Consider the following 8973-nt stretch of genomic DNA (forward strand, 5'->3'; position numbering starts at 1 on the left):
TAATTTTGTGCTCTTGCAGTGCTGCTGACTTAATTATAGACATCTCTTATTACTTGTAACATCTGATGTTTCTCACAGTGGTGGGATGGTATGCTCTCTTCAGAGTTTCCGCCAAATTCTGATGAAATCATAGTTTAAATGTTTGGGGATGTATCCAAGGTTCCTTGAGTAGAAGATAGCTCAGCTGTCTCTTCTTTCTTTTAGGCCCTGTCTTCATCAGGCTGTAATATGAGAAAAAAGAGGGATCTCCTGCCACTTTCCACCCCTTCTGTTTTTTAAAAAAATATTTTTTAAGTTTTAATTACATTAATAAAAGATAATACAAATTAAAAGAGAAAAATAAAAAGGTGCAAGAAAGTAAATACAAAAGAAAAAAATAGAAAAAGGGGGGGGGAAATAATAGAGCAAATTTCCACCTTATAACAAGCATAAACAATTTCACTATCTCTTCACCTCCTCTTACTCAACAGATATAAACCCAGAAGTCATCTCTTAACTGAAGGCAAATCAGTTTTCATATTACATTTCATATCTCAACTCATGACTGTAAGAAAATCCATATTTAGAAGTCATAGGTAGTTCCAATATGAACAAAAAATTAAAATTTAACAAGACAAAGAAGGATAATTTCTCCTTTAAAGAAAACAAACTCACAAAAATCCTTCAGCTTAAAGGACAGATATAAAGCCAATTTAAGTATTAACAGATTAGGATTCATAAAGTAATATGTTAACTGAAAACAAATCCAATACAGAACTGTTTTCCAGTCAAGATGTCAGAAAATCCAAAAAAGAACAACTTAAAATTACATGACCCCATTTTAACCCTGATTAAATTAACCAACTTTGTGTTCCTTTGACATAAACCAATTTTGCTCTTTAATGATTGATGATTCTTGTTTTGAATTTCTTCAAAACTTTAAAAACTTTTGTGAGTCCAACAAAGGAAATTATTCTGATTGTTTTCTGGGATTATCATTATATTTCCTTAATTCTTAATTCATCATCCATTTTTTAATATCTAATAGCAAATTCTTGTTCAAATTCTTATTTACATTGTTTCTAGATGGATTTTGTTGCAGATTTTTTCTGTAACATCTTCTAGGAACAGACTGTTTTCAGGAAGACATAACACCACTGATATTGATTCAAAGTCACAATGCAGTTCCTAAAAAATGTTTCTTTTATAAGTTGCTTGTCTTATCATACCTCCAATATCAAAAATGTTTTTTTCTTTCTCACAAGACTGCATTGATTATTTAAAATTAATTTCAATGTCCTAAAAGTCCAATATTCCAATGTTTTCTGAACTCTTAATGCATTTAAACTTTCTATACCCCAAATCTTGTCTTGCTTTCTGCTGTTTATTTTAAATTCTTAACGCTTATAAAGATACAACTTCACTTTCTTACACTGAAGATTAAAGGTACTTGCTCGGTGTTTCCAGCCTTATTTTAAAGGTCTCTTTGAAGCAATTAATAGGCAATTTCCTGCTGTATATCAAAAGCTTCCTTGTAAAACAAGTGGAATGGGCATTTTTCAATCGATTTAGTACAGGGCATGGGCATGGGCAAACTACCCATCAGGCTTTATTAAATTTATTGAATTTGGGGACCCTCCCAGTAAAGCAAGAAAGGATATCCAGCTGCCAGAAGCAGGAAGGAGTGACATACAATGGGAAAAGCGTCCATTCTGAGCCTTTCAACTCTTACTGCAAATGGAAGTCCTGGAAAACAGTGTCTAAGGTTGGGAGAGGAGGGACATGCCCATAGGAAAACCAAAAGTGGCAATCTACTCAGCTCTTGACCACCTCAGCCATCACTTCCTCATAGATTGTGTCTACAGAAGAATTGTGGCAGAAGATGGAAAATACTACCGGTACTTTAAAACTGGAAATGTGTAATCAAATTGCCTCAGTTATTTGTTATGCATCACACAAAGGTGACATCATAAAGATATGCCATTTAAAAATGATTAGGACATTCTCTGACTACCAGAACATGAGGGAGACCTTAAGCTCCACTCTTAAACACAGTTGCTAGAGAGCAAAAGCTACTGATAACATAATAGCTTACCACTCAATAAGAACTTCTAGGATAGTGTCATAATGGGAGGTATTTGCATACAGTATATGAGAATGGAATGTGGTTGATGGAGGCTTGCTGATTCCTTGAAAGGGTCTCTAACCTTTCCATCCATAATCCCTCCACATTCCTCAACGATCTTGGAAAAAGCAAACTCAGTATTGCTGTTAACCCTTACTTTTCCCTAGAGGATTCAAACCACAACCCCTCTCCCATCAGTAACTGTAGAGAAGACTTGTGCTAAAGTCTGCCCCTTTTCTGAAAGAAGCATCACTGATACAATAATTCAGAATCTTTATTATACTGGTATAAGACAAATCCCAGAAGTAGGAGAATATTGGAAGGAAAGAAAAACAAAAACAAAAAAAGGAAGAATGGGAAAAGAGAAGAACAATGAGGAGATTGATCTCCAGTCTGCTCTTCCCTCAGCCCAGGATTTCCCATGACATAGAGAGAGAAATAAACAAAAAAACCATTGTAGGACATTGCTCCATAAAATACAGTAAAATTGAATCTATTCTGCAGATATCCAATACTGTTCTTAGTCTCTTGTGCATTATTCCGTTATCTCTAATCCAGATTTCTGTGGATCAGGGTTTCTTTTCTGATGTGGTTTTCAACCATCCCTGGGCTTGTGGTTGCACATCCTCTCCATTTAAAAAGTCACCCAAAAGAGGAAAAATCCCACTCTTGACTGGCTTCTCAGCATCTGATTTTGCATGCTTCAGATGTCCATGTACCCACGCATTCTTTTAACTCTTCCAATGTCTGAATATCTTGGAATGGCTTTCACTGTAGTGTATATGTAATTGATCATACTTCCTCTCTAGTTAACAAAAGGCATGATAACAAAAAAAAAGTATATTCCTTTTCCCATTCCCTCAATTCCCCTGTACTTTTATTTTATTGAACAAGGTAAAACTGTTCTTTTTTTAAAAAAACAAAACAAAACAAAAAAAAAACAACTGTACAGGCTAAGCTATTCCAAAGTCCAAATTATCATTTCTGGTGGATTTTTGGATAATAATCCAGTTGTTTTAAATGAGAACTTCAGCATTACATCTATATGATCAATTGCTCTACTGGTATAATGCCCATTCAGAAAATTGCATGAAAACTTTCACTGAATAAAGAGAATGAATAGGTTTCTAGAAAGTAAAATGTGGGCAAATTATGCTTAATGTATATAGGGAGAATGACAATATTAAATAAGCTGAACATTATGTAGATGTTATTTAAGGCACATTTAGAAATTACATATTTAAAAATAAATATTTTATTTATTTTTAATTTTTCTGGTTAATGCAGTGTTAATGCAAGCTTTAGATCACGTAAATTCTTGTAAATTCTTATTTCTAATTTGGCTAATTGCTTGAAGTTTCATGCTGTTGCATCAGCTAGTTGAAGCTGCTGCTAAACTCTTGCTGATGTTACTACAGAAATTTAAAAATGCATTAAGGGAGCTTAGATGAATATGAAGATACATTGTGCAGAACATAAATATCTAAAAAAATCAATTTCATGCTTTAAAAATGAAATTAATAATTGTATGAGCTGTGGGATAATTGCATATAAGAGAACCATTTGACTTAGAAATTCCTGAAGACACATTGCCCTAGCAAAAGTTGAACCATTCAGGCTGGTTGAAAGTATCTAAATAGGCAGAGGTTTTAACCCATCCTTTACTCTTGTCAACTTAATATTTTAATATGGAACAAATAGCTTATGATATCAAACAAAATAGTATTTATCTTTATTTTTAAAAGTCATTAGTTTTACTTCTCTAATTCTTTAAAAGGAAGGAAGGAAGGAAGGAAGGAAGGAAGGAAGGAAGAAGATACAGCATGGAGGCTGATGCTGTTAGAAGATGCTCTTTAGTGTTGCTAATAAATTGACTGGAACAACAGGATATAATTTAAAGTGAACAGTCAAAAATATATACTAAGGTTGCATCCAGTGGAGCATAGCTGAAGAACAAAACAAAGACACATAACTTTATCATTGTATGTTCATTAACTTCCTTGTAATGTACTTTAATTTCTAGATGTCATACTTTCAAGATTCTGTTAATTAAGCCTTGCCATGAAATAGAATTCGCTCATGCCATGTTTTCTGTCTGGCCTACCTGGGAAGGATGATATCAATCTTGCAAGTCTAAAAGTACAAACACCCCATTGTCTCCTTTACAGCCCAAGAAACTAGGGAAGTCCCTTCTGAGCATCTTCCTCCATCCATTATGCAGCTGTGAGTTATGTCCTTTCTTATCTGACATCCCTTAGGCAGCATTTCTTTCCATGGTATCTCAAGCTCTTTCTCACATAACATTACATCTACTGATATAGGTCCATGGATGACTGGGAGTTAAGCTGGGAGACTTTATATTTCTACCACAAATTGTGATCAGAGTATGAATGCACAATATCAAAGTACATTTTGAAAACATAAAAACCATGAATACATAAATCTATTAGAAATAAAGAGTACCCATAAAGTTAAAATCTATTGCAGTTTAAATGTCTATGAAGATTCTCAATCATCCAGATCATGGTTGTCCCAAAAATGCTTTTCAAAAGGCAACTGTTGTTGAGGCTACTTGGGGGCATATTTATACCCTGAGAGTTACTTGAATCAGAGTGCAAATGAGTGTGGAACTTCTTGGGACTGTGAAAAGGACTGTGTTGTAGATAGGGGATAGGGGATGTCATATTCCTCCCTCTCTATTGAGAGAAAGCTGTTCAAACCAGTGATCCTCTCTGTCCAGAATGTGGACTTTGCTGTCTTCAAAAAGTAAACTTCTGTCTTTCAGATGCAGATGGACCACTGAATCTTGTCCTGATGGGTTTATTCTCCTGCATTGTGCCATGTGTTTGTGAAGTGCCTAGTGCTCTTTTTTATCAAATGCAGGAAAAGATGCAGCAGGCGCTCCTCCATAACAGACAAAGAAGAGAACAATAAATAAAGCACCGTTGTTGTTCCATACGTTGCAGGAATATCTGAAAAGCTCTGGAAGATTTTCAACCAACACAACATATATGTATACTTTAAACTCAAGAATACATTAAGGCAGAAGCTTGTTCATCCCAAGAATAAAACTCCCAGACACAAACTGAGCAATGTGGTATATGCTGTGTAATGCAGTGAGACATGTGAAAATCTGTACATTGGTGAAACTAAACAATCACTTCACAAACACATGGCACCGATTAAATTAATACAAGGACTCAGCCAAAGATGATGGACTTTCAATTACTCATCACCCTTTTCCTCAGTCAGCTTCTAGAAAAATGAGGAAATGGGATGATCTTCCAGTCTCCTACATTGATTTTATATACTACATATGCATATAGTAATGTATATGTATAAAATGGAAAATCAGGATAAATTTATGCCAACTCCATTAAATGATTTGCTGCTATTTTAAAAAAAATTAGAGAAGCATCCAGCTCAGAAATCCATTTTGCCAAAATAAATGCAACAAGGAGATCCTAGAGGGGAGGAGAGAAGAATGCAAGAATTCTCCTAGGTCTCACTCTGATTTTGTCTGATTATACAGTATTAAAGACCGGAGAACAAAGGTTTGGGGCAATAGCCACACAATTCACAATGAACTGCTGTTTGCCCTTGTCATTTTTAAAATAGTACTCTAATGAGAGAGAAAAGTCTTCCCACATAGGCTAGAAAAGCAAGTCGGAAAAGTGGGTGTTAATCTGGATTTGTTGAGGCCGGGACAAGACACACAGGGAATTCAGATGAATTGCCAGACACATCCAGGGAGCAGTGTGGAGTCAAACAGTCTAGACAGTGGCTATAATCATACAAGTGAAAAGCAAACCTTTCCCGCTTTTACATTTGCCATGAAGTGTTTTTAATCCTGTGTCTATGCATTTGATTTATCTTACCCAGAAGCAGGACTTTACAGTGAGGACTGAAGCTGGCTGAATCTTTCCAATTCAGCAGGCCAATAGCCTTTTAACCTTTCCTGTTTTTTGATATAAATCTCAAACCCATTTTGCATTCCTCACCAGCCTTCTCTCATTCTGGACTTTAAAAACTCCCAATCCATTTATTAGCTCCTCTTTCCATTTCTTATACTGTATATCACCTTTTTACTTCTCAACTTATCAGTGAAGAAGGGATAACTTTGAAGAACAGGAGGAAGAGCTGCAAACGAGGCAACAATCTGATAAAAGACATCTGAATCCTGGGCAGAAATGTAATTTGAGAAAGTGCATCAGGTGACCCTCTCTAGCGTTCATGAAGATAAATGGAGAGCTAGGGGGAAACACATTCAGACTTGCAACATTCTGTTACTATACCCTTATAATAAAAGTGGTGTTAGCTTGTATGTCTTTGGCTTTCAAATTTGGTCTGCCTTGGAGTCTGGGAGCTCTCTGTCTATCCTTACCAGACTTTTAGCAGTTCTTCTTTTTCATGGGGATAATTTGCATTTTCAGGATCTCTCAATTACATTCAACCTGAATATCCTTCAGGATTTTAAGCATGTCTTTTGTTTTAAAATATCATATGCTGCCCCACATCTCCAATCTCTGCTTTACCTAAGTGATTAAAATCTTTATTCCTGAAGTCCAAAGACCATGGCTGACTTCTCAGCATTTTCTTCCCTAGTTACCTTGAACTTTGGTGAAATAAGCTTGCTTTCCTTCATGGTGTCAAAAAACTTTAGTCAATTAATCAGTTCCTCTCAGATGGTCAGAATTAGGTCAAGGATGCCTGACCTCTTGTTCTACCTTTTGAAAAATTAAACTGTCACCAAGAGAGATAAGATGTCTGTTAGATCTCATCCTTTTAGCTGAGTTAATTTTCCAGCAGATCTCAGGATGGTTGAAGCCTTCCATTACCATTATAGCCTCCTTCCTTAAAATCATGGAGAGTAGGAAAGCACAGTTCACATCCTTTGCTTAAAAATATTGCATATAGTAAATTTTCCCAATGGTACTATTTTGTCTTATACACCTTTTCATCTTCCACAAATGCTTTGAACTTCTATATTCTGAATTCTGAATTACTTACGGGCAACTGCATACTAAGATAGATAGCCAAGGGACTTTATTTTTACTGAATCTATTTCTTTTGAATGAATAATATCTGAGTTCTACATTCCAACTATGATTCTCATCCCACTATGTTTTAATGATACCTAGCAGGTCATATTTACATTTCCTAGTGAGATTTTCATTTTCTCCTGTTATTGCCTGGAGATTGCGGATAACACTGCTTGCTGGCCTCTCTAGTGCTGTGTGGAGAATTTGAGTACCCTCCCATCCTTTTGCCTTGTCCATATCCTTAACGTCCAGCACTTTTCTTTCTGTGTCTATGGACCTCTACCCCTCTTCCTTCTGCTTTAATTTACAATAATTCCGATTAAAATTACAAAGGACTTTTTTTTCCAAGTATGCATTTCACTTATATTGTAGGGTGAAGCCAGTCCTTGCCTAGGAAACCATTTTATCAGTATTGTATATCATAGTCCAATTTAATGTTACAAAACCCCGGCTAACAATAAGAGCAACAATATGAGCAGTTTGATACCGATACGAATTATTCAGAGAGGTCGTGGACTCTCCTTTACTGGATGTATTCTAGCACCTAAATGCCTCTCATTCAGCCGTATGATTTTATATTCTAGGTATGAAGAATCTGTGGCTTTCGGTTGTTGGATTATAATTCCACCTTCTATATATGATGGCAATAAATCTGGTTATTCATATGTTTCCTTTTCAATTTCCACAGATTGTTCTGGGGTCAGTAGTAAATCACAATGAAATTCTTTAGATGTAATGATAGTTGCCAGTATAACAAAATTGCCTGTGCAGTGTAAATAAAGCTTTTAAATAATGGGATATTTATTGGAAAGTTTTCCTACTGTTCCATTAACTATTTTTCCTTTGAAACTGAATTCTTTTAGTATCTGTTCTCTGGCTGCCAAATTCTAATCGTCTTTGCCTGCCAGATTGCAATGACAATTAGATAGTATCAGAAAACTCTTACTCATTCTGGTATTAATAGAATGGAACATCATCAAAAATCAGAAGAGAAATAAAATATCTCTATGTAGGAAATCATGAAAAAGCATTGTGGGGCCATTTGATTATACGAGCTAGCCATGTAAAATAAATAGTTTATTTGGCTACCAAAACTATAATCTTTCCATAGATTTAGTATTTTGACATTCTGATAATTAGTAGGTTTTGTGATCAAGATGAAGACCAGAACTCTGAAGCAGGGGTAGTGCTATGTTCATATATCAGCCTGAGGCATGGTTCATTGAATAAGCCAAAACAAGTCTTGCAGATAAGCAAAAGTAAACTTGACTTATCTGGCTAATTCCTGTTTTTGTTACTGTTGTTGTTTTATTGGGCAAAGTGTCCAGTGAAAGTGAACCTAAATAAGTCAACCTGAAAGCTACAATTATGCAATTGAAGTTCTGCCCTCTTTTACGTATTTCACCATACATGGTTGTACCCACCCACCTTAACTTATTTATGCCCTGAGGACATCCTTGTAAGGAGACTATGACACTGCAACATAAATGCAGACAAGTTGTGAAGCACCTGAATTTTGATCACATGATTGTGGGGTCATTCCAACAGCAGTATCTTGAGGACTGGTCACAACAACCATTTGTTAAGCACTATCATATGTTCAGTCATTGAACAAATGGCTGTTAAACAAAGACCACTTGTTAAGATGTATAAGGCACATTCTCGTATTCTTATGTCACACTAAAGTTAACCCTAATTGATGCATAGCCCTAAAACAATCCATAGTTTATTTTCCAATCCCACTATCCCTGCCTAACCCTGCCTATCATACTAAAATCCCTCCAAAAATAAATAATAGTTTAGGAAGATGCATTATCCTGCCATAAC

The sequence above is a fragment of the Crotalus tigris genome, unplaced genomic scaffold, assembly GCF_016545835.1.
Source record: "Crotalus tigris isolate CLP2741 ecotype Arizona unplaced genomic scaffold, ASM1654583v1 scf7180000017710.2780689, whole genome shotgun sequence".
Taxonomy (NCBI): Eukaryota; Metazoa; Chordata; class Lepidosauria; order Squamata; family Viperidae; genus Crotalus; species Crotalus tigris.